The 22492-nt window shown below is 46.1% G+C and overlaps 1 long non-coding RNA gene across 12 annotated transcripts in view; it reads left to right on the top strand.

Annotated features, from left to right (window-relative positions):
- The first annotated feature begins 8253 nt into the window (after positions 1-8253).
- Positions 8254-22492, top strand: part of LOC109443383 (uncharacterized) — a 242668-nt gene continuing 228429 nt past the window's right edge. For 2 of the 12 annotated variants that reach the window (XR_012490629.1, XR_012490630.1), the window contains exon 1: positions 8273-8834. This is a non-coding gene — a long non-coding RNA (uncharacterized LOC109443383). Of the gene's footprint in view, positions 8835-9503; positions 9618-9895; positions 10076-22492 lie in introns of those variants that run through there. The other 10 variants (XR_012490622.1, XR_012490627.1, XR_012490619.1 and 7 more) reach the window with 10 other exon arrangements.

The following is a 22492-nucleotide window of genomic DNA, read 5'->3' as shown; positions in this document are numbered from 1 at the left end:
AAATATCAGCTTATGGAAAGTAAAGCCTATTTATAACACAACCCGTTATAAACAAAAAGAAAAGGCCAAGTCAGAGATCAGGGAGAAATATGTGCCATTTATATGGCAAATGAAGTGTTAATATCCCATAAGTCACTGCTGAGAATTTACACTAAGGAAATCATCAAGGACATATGCAAAGATTTAGTCACAGGATGTTTGTAGCAGTACTGTGTTTAACAATGAAAATTTGCTAATGAGATGAATTTCCAGCAATAAGGTACTGGTTAAGTAAAATATGATACAAACTTCAAGTGGAATGCTACCGGACTATTAAAAAATAATGTAGAAATAGATGCACTCTCCTGGAAAGATGATTGTGATGTGTTATTAAGTGACAAAAGGGGAATACAAATAAGGTATATTGTTTGATTCTGTGTTCCTGAAGGAAAATGTAGGTATGCGTGTGTGTGTGTGTGTGTGTGTGTGTTTGTGTGTGTGTGTGTTTGTACATAAGTGTCCAGAAAGATATATAGTCCAGAGTTAACAATGCTATTTCTGGTGGGTGATATATTTGTTGATTTTTTTTTTTTTTTTAAAGCAAGCTGCTTTTGAAAAACAAAATAAAAAAGGAAGGGAGGGAGGAAGGAAGGAAGGAAGGGCGGATGGAGGGAAATAAGGAAGGAAGGAAAGAAACTTAATTTTGGGAACAAATATCACACAGTAAAAGAACACCTCCACATAAAAATGAACAATGGGCCTGAGTGAAATATATTCATTTCAAAAAAAAAGTGCAATGAGCCAATGAACACATATGTGAGTATTCACTCTTGGTAATTCTTGGTAATAACCCAACATGCAATTAAAATAAAAATGTGATGCAATTTTTTTCTCTTTCCTCCTCTCTCTCTTTTTTCATTGAACTGGAATGTTTCTCCCCCATGAAAAAGAGAACACCTAGGTTGGGAATGCAAAGATGCATGCAAGTTCACAGGTAAAACCTTTCTGAAGAACAGTTTGTCACTAGGCAGAGTTTCAAAAACTCTCATTCTCAGGGACCCCTCAGGTCCACTTCAGGAGACACAACCCACAGAAGGCATTAGAGGTTCCCACCAGGATTCATGTTCCAGGATTTTCATGTCAGTTTTCTACATAATGAAGAATGATCGATGGAAACAGTCTAACTGTTCAGGGAGAGAGAAACACAGAGTACATTATTAAGCAAGTATTTAAAAGCATATTTAAACATATTTAATACTGTAGGGAAATGTTCAGGATATGAAGACGAATTAAAGAAACGCAGGTTACAAAGAAGCGTATGTGATACACTAATTTTGAAGAAATGAAACTGTATTTATATGCTTATTTAGCATATAGTTAAGAAAGACTGAAATAATATAAATCAAAACGGTAATAACAGGTATCTCAGGTAAGGGGATAGTGGACATGTTTGATGTTCTTTACATTTTTCTGCACTAACACATTTTTTAATAATAAATACTCATTAGTGTATTAGTAACCAGAAAAAATCCAAACACTACAACGATATCCAACAAGCCCTATGTCACAACACTTGTTGAAATTAATAAGCACTCGTATTTTTTTTTTAATTTTATTAAATTTATTGGGGTGATGAACACACAATGGGATTTATAGATGATGTAATACAGAATAGCACTCGTATTTTTTAGGTACCTATAAAGTGTCAAGCACTGTGTTATATATGATTTGTTTCATTTCATTCTCATAACCATTCTGTGATGGAAATACCCTTATTAGACCTAAAAAGTATGACACCATGTTACACGTGAGAAAATAGAGGCACAAGCAGCTGAAGGGATTTGCCAAGATGACACAACTAATAGATTCAAACTCAGGTTCATCTGACTCCAAAGCCTGTATTTTCAACCAACTCATAAGTACACTGCTTCTCCAGAGGGAAAGTAATAAGTACATATTTCCTCTTCACCTATACTGATCAGCTATTATCTCAAAATACAAAGAGTCCTCTGGGGTTTGAGTGATTTGATTGTGATATGAACAACTCCTCTGTGAAATTTAGGGAAGAGAGATTTTTTTTTCAGTCACTTGTATTTTTTTATTGAGATATAACTGACACATAACGTTGTGTAAGTTGAAGGTCTACAATGTCTTAATTTCATACCCTTATCTATTGCAGTATTATTACCACCCTAGCATTGACTAATACCACCACAGCACATAATTATCATTTCTTTATTTGTGGTAAGAATGTTTAAGATCTGTCTCTTGGTAACTTTCAAGTATAGAGTCCAATATTGTTGACCATAACCACAATGCATGCATTAGATACTCAGGACTTACTCATCTTCTAACTTTCAGTTTATACCCTTTGACCACCGTCTCCCCATTTTCCTGACGTCATAGCCCCTGGCAACCACCATGCTACTCTCTGTTTCTAGATTCCATATATACGTCATGTCATACAATATTTGTCTTTCTCTGTCTGACTTATCTCACTTAGCATAATGCCTTCAGGGTCCATTCATGCTGTTGCAAATGGCAGGATTTCCTTGTTTCTCATGACTGAAATCTGTCATTGTGTGTGTGTGTGTATGTGTGTGTGTGTGTATACATATACACACACACTGGGGGTGCCAAAAAATGTACACAAGTAGACACAAGTTCAGACCGCGTGCGCGCACGTGTGTGTGTGAGTGTGTGTGTGTACACACACGCGAGGTCTGATAATTAAGTTCGCAAACTTGTTGCAATGATGTTGCTAAACTTTTCTGATATCAGAGGGATTACTCATTATGATTTTGTACAAACTGGACAGTTAACCAGGTTTACTATTTGGAAGTGCTGAAAAGGCTGCATGAAAAAGTTAGACGACCTGAGCTTTTTGCCAACAATTTATGGCTCTTGCATCACGACAATGCACCAGCTCACATGGCACCGTCTGCAAGGGAGTTTTTAGCCAGTAAACAAATAACTGTATTGGAACACCCTCCCTACTCACCTAATCTGACCCCAATGACTTCTTTCTTTACCCAAAGGTAAAGGAAATATTGAAAGCAAGACATTTTGATGACATTCAGGACATCAAGGGTAATAGGACAACAGCTCTGATGGCCATTCCAGAAAAAGAGTTCCAAAATTGCTTTGAAGGGTGAACTAGGTGTTGGGGTCAGTGCATAGCTTCCCAAGGGGTGTACTTCGGCCGTAACCGTAGTGATATTCAGCAATGAGGTATGTAGCGCTTTTTCTATGATGAGTTCGTGAACTTAATTGTCTGACCTCATACACACACACACACACACACACACACACACACACACATAATGGAATATTAGTTGGTCTTAAAAAAGAAGGGAATTCTGACACATGCTACAACACAGATGAACCATGGGTACATTATGCTAAGTTGAAATAAAACCAGTCACGAAAAGAACAATATCATATGATTCCACTTATACGCCATACTTACAATTGTCAAAATCAGAGACGGAAAGTACAATGTTTGTTACCACGGTATGGGGAGAGGGGAGAATGGGGAGTTAGTGCTTAATGGGTACCGAGTTTCAGTTTTTCAAGAGGAAAAGAGTTCTGAAGATGGTGATGGTTCCATGACAATGCCACTGAATTGTGTGGTTAAAAATAATTAAAATGGTAAAATTTTATCTCATGTATGTCACCCCAATTAAAACAGTAAATTGGAAAAATCTGAGACATTGATTAAGTAACTCACACAGGATCACATGGCAGCTACTAGATTCATGCCCAGGTCTGTTTCTGACACCAAATGGCACCCTCTTTCAAGTTCCCCACATTGGGGTGATCAGTGTGGTTCTAGAATTGTTCTAGAAGTGTTCACTCCTTGAGAGTCCACTTTCTTGGTCTCTGCTGCTTAAAATACAACCAGTCCTGGCTTCATTTCACCTGGGGGGTCGGTGAGCTATAGAAGACCCAGGTGTGTGGGCTTGGTGTCAAGTCCTGGTTCTGCCCCTTGCTGGTTGTCTGATCTGAGAGTCAAAACCAGTGAGCTCTCTGGGCCTCAGTTTGCCCTGAGGAATGAGCTTTATAACGCCTCCACCACGGCTGTTCAGAGGCTGAAGAGGAAGGTGAAGCTTAATCAGTAACTACTGGGGTTGCCAGGTGGGGCTGGTGCAGACACAGCTATGACCCCTACCTGGAGACGGAGATGCAGCCTATGATTCTCTGAACTCTCGGGAAGAGGAGAGACTGGGCTGCGCCACGGAAGACAGAGCACAGCTGAGCCCTAAAGGAGGACATTCTAGGAGAAAAGAAAAAATCTGATGAGATGGGACAGTTAGATACTAGGTAGCTAGGGTGAGAAAAGAGGAAACTTCACCTCCTTAAGGTAAACCTGGACAGACTGGAGGTTATCAGGGTGGAGCGATCTGAAGTCAGAGGGACCTGTTAGGTTGTTGCAGAATCAGAAGGGAGGGATGGAAGCCTATTTCAGAGCGATGACCGTGAGCGTGGAGGACGATGGGTGGGTGAATCCACAGGACCCAACCACTGGGTAGACGTTGGGAAGTGGGAACTCAGGGGCTCGGGGCCTGAGCAAGTGGAGGGGCCAGTCCTAACCACGATTAGGGCCTTTGAGGTCAGGCTGAAAGCAGAGGACTGAATTTCAAGTCGGAGGTTTTCAGAGACCATTCTGAGTAGAAGCCGCCTCCGCCTCTTTCTTCACCCCCCCCCCCCACCATAAATGTTCATTCCTCAGAATTGGATCCTCGGCTCACTTAAATACACTCCCTGCCTGCGTGTGTGTGAGCTCCGGGGTGAGCTCACGATATACAGCTCACTGCATCAGCCACTGTTCTTTATGTTGATGACTGTGAAACTGATATCTTCAGCGGAGACCCCTCCCATCGTCGTGAGACTCTGAGAGCCACCTGCCTCCTGGACTTCGTTTGGCAGGCCCAAAGGTTTGTTCAACTCGACTACTCTGTGATCAAGTGTACCCCATGCCCCCCCCATATTTGCATCTTGTCCACACGTTCCCCATCTGAATGAACAGTACCACCAACCCCAACTGCTGAAACTAGAAACCTGGTCCACACGTTTGATTCCTCCCTCCATCTCCCCTAGCTTTCTTCACCAGGTGGGTTTGTTTTCCTAAATGTTCTTTTGCCCTCACCGCTTTCTCTCCATTCCGAAGGCAACTGCTGGGGTTCCTACTCTTACTGGTTCTCAGCAGGATTTCTGCCACCACCTCCCAATCTGAAATCTGTCATCTGCATGACTATCGCAGCAGTCTTTCTACAAAGCAGGACAGCTCACGCCACCTCAGACCTGCTCACAGGTGTTCAGTGGCTTCCTCCTTCCTTCAGGAAAAAGGCTAAATCACTCAGCACGGGATTCCAGGCCTCTCAGACTCTGGTCTACCCCTCTATGTCCTGTTTACCCTTCACCACTTTTCCAATAGTGGTTTTTATATTCTAGCCACACCGAAGTGCTTAGAGTTTTTCAAATTCCACAAGCATACACGTCGTTCCCTTTGCCCAAATGTCCCCATTCTCCTCTCTGTCAAACCGGCAAACTCCAAGCTATTTTTCAACTTTCAGCTCAGTCGTGGAGACCTTCCCTGGGGAGCTTTCTCAGCCTGTGCCAAATAGATGCTTCCCTTTGTACTTCTCCCGCACCTGGCACCTTTCCTTTTTCCTTCTGCTATCACAGGATCCAGGATGTCCGTTCATTCATTCACTCATTGGTTCTACACATATTTACTGAGCTGGTGCTGGGGATACAATGGCAAGCTGATGACACGTGACTCCTGACCCAAGAGAAAAGGATGACTGCCACTGTTTGCCTGTCTGACTCAATAAGCCTTTGTGAAATGATTGATGATCTTGTTTTCATGTGCCTCCGGGCCTCTGCCCTTGACGTTCCGTTGGCCTGGAACATTCTCTCCAGTCTGCACAGCTAGCTAGCTTCTTGGTCAGATTGTCTACAGAACCTTTCCCTTCCCGCCCCCGCCCTTTCTAGCTCTTCACCCAGATTTAGCCTTTCAATAGCGTTTATCACTGTTGAAACCACCTTGTCTCTTGGATTATTTGTCTGCCTCTTCTCACTAGAATGAAATCCTCTCCAGAGCAGGGACTTTGCGTTTCTAATTGCCCACAGAGACTCGGGGACTAGTCCGTGCCTGGCACATGCATGATAAACGAATGGGTGGATGTTGTAGATAAGGAAGCCGATGTAGAAAAGGGCAAGACTGGTTGTGAGCGTGAAATTATTTAAGTGTAGACCCAATACCAAATAACCGTGGGGATTTCAGATGCACAGTGGAGGGTGGCAACTGAAAAACAATAACGCGGCGAACAGATACAGGAGGTGAAGTAAAAGATGGGAGGAAATGTGCTAAAGTCACAGCAAGGAGTTGCCTGTATCCACAAATATTAACACCATTACTTCACTGTCTTCGTCTGGCTCATCATCTCTTTTTGGAACCCTTGCCGAATTATTTAGGAAAATGTGGTAAAGAAAGATTTAACATGTAACAATTCCTTCAGCCTCATCTTAGCGTCCTTTTCTTCTATTAAACACAAATAACTTAAATTTAAAAGTAGCAACTATAAGGTGTTAATATTTTAAAATAAATTAATTTTTCCTATCTTTCAACCCTGCATTTATCCATATACATGTAACTATATACATTCTTATGAAATATTAAAAGCTGTGTAATATTTATGTATTTATCTAATATTCATGATACATATATATAAAAATATATATGTCTGTGCTACATAAATTATATATAGTATAGATATAGTCTATCTATGCCTAATAACATGGCTGGGATTTAGCTAATATTCATGGAAGTTATTTCTGGCTGATAAAATTTTTGGTTTTGTTTTCCGTATTTTCCTGCGTAGTTTTAATTTTTTACAATGTACCCATATTGTAGCAAATGATATTCTAAAAACAATTGGAAGCAGATGGACCAAAATGTAATTGGTAATCAATTTGGGATGATAGGGATATTAAGATATCGTCTTTGTATTTTTTTTTTTTTGAAAAAAAAAAAAAACACCCCACCAGATGTTCTTTTTAAAGAGGGATGTTTTAAAAGGGAAAATGTGAATCTAAGATGAGTGCCTCAGGGCAAGAGGGCAAGTGGACACCAAGTCGCGGTTGAGTGAGTCCTGGGCCAAGGTGTCTTTTAGCCAGGAGAAGCCCCAGTGCAGACAACTAACAGGAAGCATCCGGTAGCTAGGGCCAAGGACCCAGCAAATGGATAGGTTGCTATGACTAGAAGCTGGGCTTCTCTTGGCCTTGGGGCATCTAGCAGGATAAGGGCTTCCCCAAGGAAACCAGGGTTGGTTCCTGAGAGAACATATGAGTAGTGAAAGGACAACCACCACGCCCTAAATAGACGCAGAAGTTCAATAACTGCAGTTCAGACACCTGTCCAGCCCCTCAGAGGGAGCCAGGCACAAAACACACGTTTCAAGATTATAAATCAATGCGTGTAGCAGGCGGCACATGAGCATCAACCGAAGTTTTTTTTTTTTTCTTTTTCCAAAGAGGAGCACTATTCACGCTGGGAAGAAGCCATCGCCATTAGAATAGGCGAAGTTGAGGGGTGAAGGGGCCAAAGATCCCTGGGTGGAATGAAATATTAGGGAGCGTAGGGCACTGGGAAGAGGGGCAGCGTTCGTTTCCATTATATTAAAATTGCCCTCTTGGCGTGTCCGTCTTTTCCCAGGACTGTGATCTCCTTCTATGGTCTGTGCCTAACTCGGCTTTTAGTCCCTCCTTCCCATCGTCTAGCAGGGCGCCTGGCTCCATGTAAGTGCTCCAAAAATGTTGAAATGAACCGAGGCAGCTCCTTGCATCGGTCCTGTCCCTGGGCTTATGTCAAGAAAGAAAGATAAACACATTTCACGCAGGAGGCCGGCATTCTCTGGTTCCTTTGGGGAGACTACTGGGGATTCAAGGGGCTACTTTAATTCTCTCCAGGGGAGGGGGCGGTGTAGACCACCGGCCCTCTGCAAGGGTTTGACCACCTCAGCCCTTGGGGACAGCTGGAGATGTCGAAGGAGGAGGGAAAGTGCTTGCCCTCCTCACCAGGCCCACGGGTGCTGGATGGTTCCCAAAGAGGCGCTTGCATCACTAGGGATGAAGCTAAGTCAGGGGTCTTGTGCGCGACGACGTGCTCCCATCTCAGAGCACCTTGGTTCTTATAAGTTACTGAACTCGCCTTCCCCATCTGGCAAGTGGGAAGACTCCCTGCCTCCCAGACGCCGGGGGTGGGGAGGAGCGCAGAGAGCCGGGCCGCGGAAAGCGCCAAGCACACGCGAGCCGGCATCCCCCGGGGGTTGGCGCTGGCTCGCTCGGCCCCGGGGCCAGTGCCGCTAGGACCCCATCCCCATTCGGAGCGCGCCCTCCCCTGCGCGCTCTGGGCCCGCGGGGGCCCAGGCCCGCCGCGCCTGCACGCCGCCCTCCAGCGCTCGGTGGCCCGGGCTGCTCGGGTAGCAGGCGGAGGGGAGCAAGGGGCAGAGGGCCGGGCGGCGGGGAGCCTGTAGAGCCCAGAGCACCGGGGCCCAGGACGCACGCGGCTGGCCCTGCGGCGCGCGCTTCCCCTCCCCCGCGGCCCGGAGCGCGAGCCGCCGTGACGTCACGGGCCGCCCGCCAGCCCAGCGCTCCAGCGGGCAGAGCGCGTGCGGACGCCGAGCACATGGGCCCTCGGGCCGGGAGGGCTCGGGGCGGCCTGCATTCCGAGGAGCAGCGAGGGGCTGCGAGCGAGGCTGGGCCCAGGTACCCGCGAGCAGCCCCCGAGTGGATCTCCACGCGGGAAGGATGTTGGCGGCTCCGGTGACACGGCTTGGATCCACCTTCCAGTAAGTTAGAATTTTTTCCTCTGCGTTTCTGGAAACTCGCAAGCTTCGGGGCCTTGGGGGTAGGGGTGTGCAGTGAGTGGCTGGACAGAGGAAGGGGCTTTCGGATTCTGATCTGTGTGTGTTAACCATGTACTTTCCTCATCACCAGACTCGAGACTGGCAGCGAGTTTGGGCGTTTGGGGAGGGGGGAGGGGAGGAGAGTGACATCAAATGCCCTGTGCATGGAGATAATTCTGGATTTTATGCACTTGATCAAGGGTGTATTACCTAATCTCTAAAAATAGACCATCTGTAATCAGTATGTATTTGGGGTCGCAGATGTGGTTTGGAGGCCCCTTTTGCGAGACTGGAAGTCTGTGAGCCGTATGATGCTCTCTCCATCCTCCGACCATCCCCCCCACAAGACGATTTCCGAAGACTCAGCAGCTCTGTTTTTTGAAACTTTCTCTGCTTTTGCTTTGCCTTTCCAGATTTGCTGGGTGCCCGCACAGCCTTATCTCCATAATTCTTTCTTTTTGGATGGGCTGTTGATTTAATTAGGGTTATTCTCTTTCGGCTAATGAGCTCTTATTTATGCCAGGGTTTGTGGTCTGGTGTAGACTTTCAGGAAGGGCAGCCACGAGGCTGCATGTGTTTGGTGTGTGGATACAACAAGAATTTTCCTGATAGTTTGCAGGCGTGGAATATTCTTCTATTCACTGGAGCATCTAACTTCAGGCCCTTCTAGCAGAGAGGAGACGAGAAGAGAGCAAATCACTCCTGAAGGTTTTAAGGGAGAAGAGGGTGAGGTTTTGGGGTTTCCTTTCTAGACTTATGTTTTCCAGAGAGAGGCTGGCAGCCCCTCTCATCCACCTCACCAACACTATTAGTCCCCGCTATTGCAGCTGTTTTGTTCCGGGAGGAAACCTGTGTTTGTGTGTGGTGGGTGGGCCTGGGCTCTGGGGACACAGGGGTTGTATCTGCCTTGCTGTTTGTTATGGGACGATGCAGGGCTAATTTGCATACTGGTGGTGACATGTCGAGGCTTGTTCATTTGACAGTCCTGTGGTCACAGCCAGTCTTTGTAAGTCTCCAGCCAAGGGGGTCGTGTGGATCTTCCGAACCCTGAGTGGGACTTCCTGAAAGATTTATTAGGAGAAAAACCTTCCTGGAAGCAGCACAAGGACAAACACAGAGTCCCTGGCTGGGCAGAGCCTCGTGGCCTGGTCTCCACTGTTGGAGAGGAGTTACACATCTTGGAGGTGAGGACAGCCTCGTGGTCTAAAGCCTTGGCATGAGGGCCCGGCTGGAATTCCACGTGTGAGTCTGGGGGTGGAAAGGTCCGGTGGGTCCAGTTCCCACCATAAGGCTGTACCCATTGAACCCAGAGGAAATTTGTTGTGTAGTCACATTGTTGTTTTGCCTGGTTAAGGATGATTTTTCTGCTGTTATTGTTTCTTTACCTAATGTGAGTGCAGAATTTTGCATAAACCAGGCTTCTTTTGAAAAGTGGAAGAAATCAGTTTCTTTTTCTCATTGATCGTCCTGGCTCTCCCCTCCCCTGCGCCCCCATGCTGTCTGATGTGCTCTTCTGTCCCTGGCTAGAGCTTTTCTGGGCTGGAAAGAGGGGTTCTTTGTCTCAGTTGTGGACTCTCTGACCCCCACTGGTTTGTGTGATTGCTGGTCTAAAAACCCACCATCTACATCCAGTCAATCCCTTGTGCTTTTAGCTTTTCTCCTCTGAATGGCAGGCAGGCAGCCTGGCTGGGTTTTGGGAGCCTGTGTTTACCATGCATGGGGTCCTCTGTCTGCCCAGGGTGGACACTGTTCTCGGACAGCTCCACTAAGGGGTCTCCTGGTCGATGAGACACCTTTCTTCCTTACTCTTGGTGTGAGTGTACCTGAATTTGGTCAGTCCAACTGCAGATGGACCCTTTCCTGGAGAAGCGAGGACCTTGGATAGTTGCCTGGTCAGGTCCTTAGCCTTTGGAGAGGTAGCTGCTCTCCTGTTAATGGCTGTACTTCACCATGTGTATTTTAAATGTCAGATGCCCTCCTGGACCCTCGGATTTTTATTTTGGGGTTTCCTTTCATAGTTGTAGACATGACACTCTCCCAGTTTTTGTTTCCCCCCTGACGCTGGTTTGTGGTCTCTTTAAGAGATCAAGCCCCCCACCTTTGTACACCTGTGTCTGCAGGGGTGCCCTGACTGAAGATGGGAATAGAGCAATAACCTAGAATAATTTTGACCATGGATGAGCCCCATTGATGGTCACGTCTACACCTTCCATATAAAACCTGAGAAATTCTAGGCCTTACAGGAAAACAGTACTAAAATGGGCTCTTTGATAGGTGCCTCCTCTGTCTCTTGTTTTTCTGGCCTCAAGTAACTAATCACAGTACTAGTAATTAATAATTACAATAACAATAACAATGGTTCCTTGTAATAGCATGGAAATCGTATATTATGTCAAGCCTGTTCTTTGCAATTTGTGCTCCCTACACCCGCACGAGGCAGTTACAGTAAAATGTCTAGCAAGGCTGGCATCCTTATTGTGGGCCAACCTCAGTTCTGAATGCTTTAGATGTAGTATCTCGTTTAATCTCTCAAAAAATTGTGTAAGGTAAGATTGTTATTATTGCTATTTTGCAAATGAGGAATCCACAGCTCAGAGAGGTTAAAAATATCCCCCCAAGTCACACAACTAGGAAGTGACAGATTCACCTGGATTTGCACCAAGACCGTCCATCCAACTCACTGGGCCCCTTCCCAAAAGTTAGAGGGCAGTGACATTCAGAACAAGCAAAGGATGCTTCTTGGCCTGGAACAGGAGGATGGAGTGTGTTCTCCACTCTCCCTGTCTCACCCAGGCACAGATAGAAAAATCCAGAACCTTGCATGAAGACACCACTTGCTCTGGCTGCGGGCCTGTCCTGCCTTGGTGCAGCAGGGGGCTGCCAGGGGGGCCAAGAAGCCGTGGGAGGTTGGGGTGGGGGCTTCAGTGTGGGGAAAGTTCTGGGCTGGGGGTCTGGGAAATGGGGTCTCTGGGGCCCGAGCAGAAGCCATGGGTAGAGATCCGAAGCCTCAGTCTTGGTGCAGAATCCATGAGTATTTGCAAAATGCTATATCCAGGCGTCCTGCCTGGCTTAGCTACAGCGTTTAATTACTCGGAACCTTCACAGCGAATGGGAGCTGGAACTCTGTTTGCAAATGATCACACCCGCAGCCCCCAAACTCCCCCCAACCATTCTGAGTACCTGCCTCTATCCTGAGTGTGTTGTTAGGTCCTGTGGTGACCCTAACAATACAAAGATTGTGGTGGCCCCCCTCTCTCAACCCTACCATTAAAGCCAAAAACAATGCTGGGTCATAAAACAGAGAGGTCTCAGTCATTTTTTAATTGTAGAATTCTGAGTGGCCTTTCTTTTATTTTTCTCTTCCTCTGTCAGGGGGGCAGGAGGTTATGGGGTGGTATTTTGCCGGTGCCTGGTAGGTAACCTGAGATGCAGGATTATTTGTTTACTTGGCTCTTTTCCCTGGTTGACCATGATCTTGTTGAGAACGGTGACAAGCTGGGGGAGGGGGGAGTCATCTTCATAGGTCTGGGGGCTAACTGGGCCCTGGTACTTTGTTCAGTCAGGTGGCTGTCAAGAACTGCCTTGTTTTCAAGGAAACACGCTATGGTCCCTTGTCTTCTTAGATGTGAAATAGCCTGACGTGGTGGGACTTGGAGGGGTTTGTCCCTAGGGAAGGGACACTGAAGAAAGCGAAAGCAACCAGAAAGCAGCCAAAGGCATCTGTGGACATCTGAGGAGCAGCACAGATCTCCGTTACTTTGGGGCAAGTTACTTCACTTCTCTAAGCCTCAGTGTTCTCTAAGAAGTGAGCGAGTGATGCGACGTCAGCTTCATAGGTGGTTGTGAGGAGCAAACAGAGGAAGAACAGCAAGCATTTAGTGCCTGGGCACGTCGTAAGCACTCAGGGGGAGCTAATATTATTACTGTTATAATTATCAGGTGTTGTTACTTCCTGTGGCTGCTGGGAGTAGTGGTTTCTGAACACATTTTAATGTGTAAAGTTTACATTCTGGTTACTTAGCTCCGAAGGTGGCAGTGGCCTCACTAGGGCTTTTTGCAAACATCTGAAAGGAATGCTGGCTAATATAAGTAAGAAAGAGGTAAGAAGCCAGGAAAGCTGCAGGAGCAGGGCTCAGAAAAGGATAGGAATCTGAGGGCACCCCTTGGGTGGCATTGCTTTTGCAAGTTACTTAATCTCTCTCTCTCTCTCTCTCTCTCTCTCTCTCTCTCTCTCTCTCTCTCTCTCTCCATTTTCTCAGCTACAGCTCAGGGAGGAGAACATTTCTCCCTCCCAGGGATGGTGCAAAGCACTTAGCATAGAGGAAGTAAGCTCTTGAGTAAGACATAAAAGCAATTGTTATTATTTATTATTCTTCAGGACTCCCTTCTCCTGGTAAATGAGCCCCAGCCAATATTTGCTACTCTGTTCCAGACGGATTCATCCACATTGATGGATGGATTCCTTTACTAAGCAATCGCTGGGTGCCAGGCGGTCTAGATGCTGGAGATGCAAAAGAGACAAACAATCTTTGCCTCCTTAAAGCTTCTGTTCGAGTCCAAGCCATGCAGTGGAGGCAGCAAGGTCCTCAGAGGGAGAGGAGGAATGGGTAGGGGCCCGGCAGGCAAAAGCAGACTGGCTCTGGCACCACTGTATTAATAGAAGAAAGGTGCCAAGCACAGGGCCTGGCGTGAGGTACTATGTACTGGGTAGTTGCTATATTTTCCTTTGGTGGCTGCCTCATAAACCGCAACCTGCCTTTCCCCCAGTTCCCTTCCTGAGTTTTCTTTTTCTCCGTGGTGCTTGTTGTTTGTATCCCTCCAAAATTCATATGTTGAAATCCTAACCCCCCATTGTGATGGTATTTGGAGACAGGGCCTCTGGGAGGTGAATAGGGGGAGCTGAGGTCGTCAAGGTCAAATCCTCATGATAAGATTAGTGCCTTTATAAGAAGAGATGCCAGAGAGCTTTCTTCTCTGCGAGGACACAGAGAGAAGGTGGCTGTTGACAAGCCAGGAAGAGAGCTCTCACGAGAGACTGAATCGGTTGCCACCTTGATCGTGGGCTTCCCAACCTCTAGAGCTTTGAGAAACAATTTATATTGTATAAGCCTCCCCACATGGCAGTTGGAGCAAACTAAAGCAGAGGTTATCCTTACTTGATATTCCATATATCTGTCTGCTTTCACTAAACTGTAAACTCTAAGGCAGAGGCCCTACTGCATTTCATTCATTTTCATTAATTCAGCAAATATTTATCGTGTGCTTACTCTGTGTGGAGCAATGTTCTTGGTGTTGGGGATGCAGAAAGGAACATGAAATGATTTCTGAGATTTCTGTGTGAATGGGGCCTACATTACAGCTGGGATAGGCAGGTAAGAACAGTAGACACAATACACAAGGAAAGGAGAGTAAGAGGGCTTAACGGAGTAATGCATCTGTGGGGTCAGGGTCTGCAGGGCTGGGTGGGCTACAGTATGAAGTTGGCTGGTCAAGGCAGGCTCCACTGAGAAGTTGACCTTGGAGCGGCCGAGACAGAAGTGAAGGAGTTAGTGTAGAGGACAGTGTGTCAGGGGAGAGCCAGGAGAGAGGCTGTGGGCAGGAGCGGGCCTGTGAGAAGGAGCAGCAAGGAGAAAAGTGGCTTGGAGTGGTATGAGCAAGGCCCCCAGGCAGAAGGGGAAACCAGAGAGCAATGGTGCTTTCCGTGAAGTTTTCAGGCCTTTCTAAAGACTTGTCTTGTACTCAGTGCAATGGGGAGCCGATGAAGGGTTTTCCATACAAAGCCGATTTGATCTGATTCAGTCTGGCTGCTGTGTTGAGAACAGACTAAATCCGAGTCAGAAGCTAGGGCATCCGGCACAAACATGCACGTAACGCAGGTGCTGGTCGGCTGGTCTTGGTAGCTGTGGCCAGAAGTAATGGGCTTCTGGACTACTCATGGCGGTGTCCCCAGAAGCAGTGAAAGCTGCACTGCCACTGAGCACGTGTAGTAAAGCCAGTCTGAATGGAGACGTACTGTGCATGGAGAATACACATGGAATTTCAAAGATTTAGTCCCCAAAAGATAATGTAAAGTATTTCATTAAGGAATTCTTTAATGTTGATTGCGCGTTGAGATGAAACTCTGGATATATTGGGTTAAATATGATACATTAGTCCATTTACTTTCACCTGTTTTTTGTTTTTTTTTTGCTTTTTTTAACGTGGTTACTAGAAAATCGAAAAATGTACGTCCATGGCTCACATTCTCCTTCCATCGGCCCGTGCGGCCCTAGAACAATGCCTGGGACTTGGGAGGCTTGCAGTGAATCGAATGAGTGCCAGGCACAGGGGATTCTGCAGTGAATAAGAAACCATCCAGTCTTCAGGAAGCTCCCGCGATGGGTGAGATGCAGAGTATCTGCTAGGATGGAGGGAGGGCAGGTTGAAATGGGGCCACAGGCAGTCAGGTGTGGTGTGGTTGAGAATCCTCACCCAGGAGTGAAGTGGGTGAGGGTTCTGTGGTCTCAGCAAGGACATTGCAGACAGGGAACAGAGAGGTGAGGGCCCTGAGCCTTGGGACTGTGGCTGAGGTGGAAGAGGTAGGACCGCCAGGTAGGCTGGAGGGTAGGGGACTCTAAAGAGCCTTAATGACTGGGCAGAAGCCATTTATTTAAATGGGTCTTGCAAACTCTGGGCACTTTCCAAGGATGGTACCTTCCCAGATTTATATGCACAAAGATGGCAAACGCAATATGGAGGCTGGGTTTGTAGTGGGAGGTATCTGAGTTGAGGATTCCAGGCCCTTGGTGGACAGAACTGGGGAGGAAATTTAAGGAAATTGAAACTATCTTTCCTCAAATGAAAGAAGAACTGTGACTAAGGAAATTTAAACTATCTTTTCTCAAATGAAAGAAATACAAGCTTATCTTTAAAAATGGGGGAGGGGAAGTCTATAAAAGGTAACCTATTTCTTGAGTTAAATATAATCACTGTTGTATCTTTATTATTGTTTTAAAAAAATTGTAACTGCGCTATATATATGTTTGCATCCTGACTTCATAGTTATTAAGTTATAGGTATTCCTGAATATTATTACATATCCTTTATTCTGTCATTTTTATTAGGTAGATAATATTTTATTATTCAGTTCAGTGGCTCTTAAATTGCTTACTTAATCATTCTTTTGATTTGGATTCTTAGCTCATAATAGACTGTTTATATATATCAAGTTAAAAAAAATTTGATAAATCCCCAGTCCTAGGATTATTGCATCAGAGCCTCTCGATATTTTAAAAGTTTTAGGTAAATATTGTGGCTCATGAGATTTGCACCAAAGCCAAATTTTCTGTTTTCTGGTTAGATGTGTGATGTTTGTTGTTCATGATACACTGATATTAACATTTATGTACAGTGTACATTGCATGCTAGACACTTGTTTACATATACCATATGCACCTGTATGGGTTTTTTCTGTACTTTCATTTATTCAGCAGATATTTTTAGAATGCTTATTTTATGCCAAACAAACACTATTCTAGGCCTTGGGTATTTAGTAGTGATCAAAACAGATGTGGTACCAGTTCTGAAGAAGCTTATTATTTAGTGGGGGAGACAAACAAAGAAGCAAACATACACAAAATAACATTATTATAAGCACTATGAAAGAATATGAAACAGAATAATGTGAGTGGATAGTTTACCCGGGGTGAGGGGGTTAACACCGAAACCTTGCATTTGAGTGAGACTTGGGAGAAGTTAACGGGAGGAGGAGAAAAGAATAAACAAAAGGAAAAGATGGATAAATATGACAATACATTAAAGAGAAAATGCATGTCTAACAACTACAAAAAAAGCTATACTAATTAAGAAGAGAGAGTTCCCAAAGGTCCGAACAACCTCGCAGCAAAGGGGGTAAAAGACATGAGCAAACAGTTCTCAAAAGAAGAAAGCCAAGTGCATGGTACATGTGAAAAGATTCAGAATCTTGCTAATAAGTCAGGTTTATTGAGGTCTGAGGTCTATCCAGCAGAAGTCACTCTTTCGAGGGGGCCATGCTGGGTGATTTGATAAATGTACACCGCTGTGCAGACATCACCATCCCTCATCACCCACTTCTATCACCTCCAAACTTCCCTCTGGGCCCTTTATAGTCAATCTCCTCCTCCACTTCCAACAACCCCTGATTTGTTTTCTGACCTTCCTCAATTTTGCCTTTTTGAGTCTGGTTTCTCTCACTTAGCATCATACATGATTCTTCCTGTGGTGGTGTGATCAGTAGTTTGGTCGTTTTGATTGCTGAAGAGGGGGTCTCTTCTATGTCTCTTCCGCTGTCCTTTTACTTTTTTTTCCAGTTGAAGGACATTCATTTGGGTTGTTTCCAAGGGGCACATTTTTATATTTTAAAATGTGCCCAAAATAGGAATTCTGACTCAAGGCTTGGCACGGATCCCCCACGCAGCTAGTGAGCGTGTGAGGTCGTTTGAGGGACCGGTGGACAGTATGCAGTGAAATTGGAAACATATGTGCAGCCCCCTCCTAGGTAAACTTGAGAATTCACAGCTCATGCTAGGTGTTATTTATGGATACTTAGAGATGGATATGAACTGGAAAGTTCTAGATCAAACTCACTATCCTCATCCGGGCAGGGAGGAGAGAATGGGGCTGGTGGTGAGGCTCAAAGGTTACTTGACCTTTAATGCTTTTTAAAAGAATACGAGGATGGATATATACATACATAGTATCTCACACGTTTGAAAACATATGGAAAGGAAAACAGACTTGGAGTACCTAGGACAACACGTTCATTGTTCTAAGTTCTAGGTTCTTGACATGTCTTTCACAAGTAGTCTGAGGGAAGGTGATACTGGCCCTACAGAACAGCCTGTGTGAAGAACCCAGGGCAGGAAAACATTTTGGGGCATTCACCGTATCAAGGGACTCCTGTGGGTGGGGTGGAGTGGAGGGAAGCTCCAGGGGTCAGAGACACAGGATGGGGGCCAGGGTGGGCAGGTGCCAGGTCACTGGAGGGCCATAGTGCTTTATGAGCTGCTACAGGGATCGGGCCTGATTTGATTGACCTTTTTCCTGGTTCAACAATGGATTGGATGGCTGACAGTGGAAACTGGAGGCCTGTTTAAAGGCTGTGTTGCAGCGATCTAGGAGAGGGTCCTGGACCCGGCTCTGGCAGTAGAGAGGAGAGAAGAGGACAGGTTCAATAGTATTTTGTTTGGAGATAGAAAGGACTTCTGCTTGGAGGGCAAAGTTGGAGGGGTTCCAGGTGGGACTGAAGAGGTAGCCAGGGGCCCTCCAAACCCAGCAGAGGCGCTTGGACTTTATCAGCAGCTAATAGGGAGCTATGGAAGGTTTTGAACAGGGGCAGGGACGAGATGAGAGTCGTGTCTCAGAGGGATCCATCCACACATGGTGTCGCCGGCCTGGAGTCAGAAGAACATGCTAGTAATGTAGCTGAGAGTGCACCAGTTACCTTCTTGCAGGATGCTTGACTTTCCCCATTTTTCAGAAGGAAATAGGAAAAACAAAAGGTGCTGTGTGTGGAAAGTCCCCTGGACTTTGTGGAACAGCAACTGTAGGAATAAAGGTCCCTTCCGGCATTTCTTGTGACAGGGTTTATTCCATAGTCCCACTTAAGTCATGATTCATGCAGCCGGGGCCAGTGGCAGCCTTGGGATCACTTCAACCAATCTTCCCACTTAGAGATTTCAGAACGAGATCTCACCTGCCCTGTGGAGCATCACTTTTTACAAAACAGACGACTGCATTTGGTCCATGAAAAACCCAGGAGCTGAAGGCCAGAGAGTCCTGGCCTGGTTTATACTCAGAGGACGCTGCCAGTGGGGACCCATGGCTTCCTGCAGCAGGCTGGGCTTCCAGCTGTCCTTGCATATCCCTCCCCCACCTCGGGACACCTGGGAGGAGATAGCGTCCCAGACTTGTGTTCTGGGAATAGAAGAGGAGCTTGGAGGCTGCCCTTGGCCTTTGCTCCTGCAGAGGTCCTGGCTGGCCTGAGCCTCTGCTGTCTTCAGGCCTTGAGCCTGGCCAGTGGCGGGGATCTCTTCCCTATCATTTCTCTAGACATTCCGTACATGCTTTCTCAATTAGAGACATTTCTCACATGCTCATTCTGTTAAAAAGGAAAAACAGAGGTTTTTATTTATTTTTTTAAGTGAGACATGCCCAAGTAAAGGGGGATCGCTATTTCAGTGATTGTAACCTGTGGAAATTGTCTTGTGCATTCAGTTTATACCTGAAGGATTCCTGACACCCTTGACCGTGATTATGCAACTAACTACCTCATCTTTGGTGCAGCAGTACGACCTGACATCACAGGCGCCAGAACCCCCTCCTGGGAGTACCCACCTCCCTGAGGCACGAAGGTCCTGGCTGTCTCCCTGCTCCCACTCTTGCCCTCCTCCTGGCAGGAAGGAGTGATATTTTAAAGCGGCAAACTAGATCCTGAAAAGGAAACGATTTAAAAGCTTGTAATGGCTTCTCATTATTAATTCAAGTACCTGCTGCATAATCGGCCCTCAGTAAGTATTGATTGAATTGCTGAGTGGACATGAATGATGGAGCCAGGATAAGGACCCAGCCCTTCACCGACCCTGAAGGCTGACTGCTTTTAGCCCGGTGGACACTTCTGGCCTGGATCAGAAAGAAAGCTTGTCTGGTCGGGGCAGCTGGAGAACGTGGGGCTTGAAATAATGTTGAAGTTTTGGATGATGGGATTCTTCTAGAGGACTGGTGTCTACAGATTCATTTCTAACATTCAGGTCTCACACGGAGAGGGAAGTAGCCAGCCAGGGAAAGGGGACCAGTTTCAATCCCTTTCCCCACTTGCTTTCCTAACTACCGTAACTCCTACTTATGTTTTATGTCGCAGCTCAGGGGTCACCTCCTCCAGGAAGCATTCCTTTTTCCTCCCAAGCCTACTGTGACCCTCCCCTGCAAGCACCCTGCCTCTGCGTTATCACAGCTCACACCCCACTGTATTGCGTTGCAAACCTGGGTTCTTGTCAGGACCCGGAAACTCATCTGTTTAGGAGTATGGGCAGATTGTATAGAAGCACCAAGGGGGCCCAAAAGAGTACAATAGGACACGTGCAGACTGACACACAACCAGTCCCCTTTCTGGGGGGTGGGCATCTGCTCTTAGATCCAGCTCCTCACCCCCTCGCCCCTCTTTCCCCATACCAGAAGGTACATACAATGAGTGGTGTTGCCAATGCTTCTACTTTTTAAAGAGAAGCCATGTATCTGTATATACATTTTAAAAAAAAGTAACTCTCCTGATTTTCAAATGTTTCAATTCACATTTTTCAAGAACACTCACAAGCCAAACAAAATACATCTGGTGGACCAGATGTGGACCCCAGGTCAGCAGTTTGCAGCCCCTGCGTGTGGTTGGCTGTCTCCCAGTGCACAAGCTCCTCCAGACATGCCATGCTTGTCTGAGCCCCCAACCAGCATATCATGATGGGTGCTCCCTGCTTAAGTCTTTGCTTACTGGAATACCTCACCTGCAAGGACCTTCCTGCATACACAGTAGTAACATTTTCCCGCTTAGAACTGTTTGCACGCAATGTGATTCTGAAAAGCTTCCTCCGTCTCTTGCATGCTTTTGGGACCTGCTGTGTGTGCCTGGGAGAGTAATTTCTGAGCTTCTACATGTTCTTTTCCCTTTCCTCTTCCCTCTCCACCCCCTCAACACATGTTGTTGTTTTGGAGGAAGCCAGCCCTTTTGTATCCTGCTGTGCTCACAAGGTGTTGGGGAGCTGCTAAGCAGCTGTGGATTCCTGCCAGCTCTCTGACTTTTGCCCTCCCAGTTGGTTAGCCAGTGCCCATTGCATGAGGGGAACACGCACGAGTTCAGGTTTCACTGTATTTACAGTGAATGCTCACCAGCAAAAATTGCTTAAAGAAACAAACTAATCATCTCTCAGGAGAAACAAGCCCACCCCTTCTTGTCCGTTTCCCATCTTGTTACCTTTCTGAGCACTGAGGAGGGAAATCTCAATAAGGGCCTAGTTGGTTGGGAACTGTAGGAGTTTAATATGTGCCCGGAATTGTGCGAGGCTCTGGGGAATAAAGAAGAACAACTATGGATTTTATAGTTTGGAAGATCCAGTCCTTGCCTTTGAGAGATGCAGAATAAAAGCCAAAAAGCCCTGCGATGATAATACAGCATTTATGGAGTTACAGTGCAGCACAGTGCTATTTAGTATTATTAATCACTATAATAAAGTGGTAGCCGTAGGGTAATTCCCTGTTTAATTTGGGGGGGGACGGCGGCCATACCGTTTTCCACAGAAGCCATATTGTTTTACATTCCCACTGGCAATGCACAAAGGTTCCTCTTTCTCCACATCCTCACCAACACTTGGTATAGTCTGTCTTGTTCTTTTTTTTTTCTTCATTTTTTTTCACATTATTATTATTTTTTTATTATTTACTTTTTTTTTATCAGTTTCAGGTGCACAAGACAAAGTAATACTTAGACGTTTATCATCTATATCCCTCCCACTGTGTGAAATGTCTTGTTCTTTTTTAAACAACAGCCATCCTAATACGCATGAAGTGGTATCTCATAGTGGTTTTGATTTACATTTCATTCATGACTGGAGGATATTGAGCATCTTTCCAGGTGCTTATTGGTTAGTCATACATCTTCTCTGGAGAACGTTTTTTTCTGTTGTGTTGACTTGCAGGAGTTCTTTCTATATTCTGGATGTTAATCCCTTTTGTCCCATTCTGTGGGTTGTCTTTTCACCCTCTTGAAAGTCTCCCTGATGCACAGGCATCTTGAGTTTTGATGAAGTCCAACTCACCTGTTTTCTCTCTTGCTGCTTGTGCTTTTTGGTATGAGGCAGACATTGTATGAAACTCGGCCAGGGCCGTCAAGCCGGAAGTGGCCGTGTGCATCTCCTGACCACTTGCTGGACGCCCTGAGTCCTCATCCTTTGGAGTGCAGGAGCTAGTGTTTATCCTGGGCTGGTGTCTCAGGTCAGCTCCTACGTGTATTGTCCTGTCCATCCTCTCAGCAGCTGGATCAGGTGGATGCCTTACCTCACTTTCCAGCAGTGAAGTGGAGGGGAACAGCCAGCGCTCCTGTACCTGGCAGAGAGTCCCCGAGGGCAGGTGTGTACGCCCCAGCGCTGCAGTCAGCCGCATGGCAAGGGTCCTCGTGTTCAGTAGTGCCCAGATGGCCTGTGAGCCCCGAGCAGGCTCACCAGTATGGGCCACCAGGACAGCAGGTGGTCAGTCCATATGTGTTGAATGAATGAGGAGGTGCAGTGCTTTCCAGTTTGCAAAGCCCCTTTCTCCATGTTGCTTCATTTTTTTTTCAAATTCCTGGTGCTGGAGTCCTGGCCTCCATGCTTGAGCCCTGTCTCTGCAGAATGACAGCTATTCATGGACCATGACGTCCTCATCTGGAAACTCATGTCTGCCCACACGTAAATAGCCGGTGTGTACCAGCCTCTGCTCTGGGCGCTCTGCCTCTGTACTTAATCTGTGTATTTAATCCTTTCAAACAGTTTATGTTGTCTGTATTAATCTCCCCATTTTACAGATGGAGAAACTGAGGCAGAGAGGTAAATGACTAT

Source organism: Rhinolophus sinicus, linkage group LG12 (assembly GCF_036562045.2).
Source record: "Rhinolophus sinicus isolate RSC01 linkage group LG12, ASM3656204v1, whole genome shotgun sequence".
In the NCBI taxonomy this organism is placed as follows: Eukaryota; Metazoa; Chordata; class Mammalia; order Chiroptera; family Rhinolophidae; genus Rhinolophus; species Rhinolophus sinicus.
This window is presented reverse-complemented; position numbering and strand designations above follow the sequence as displayed.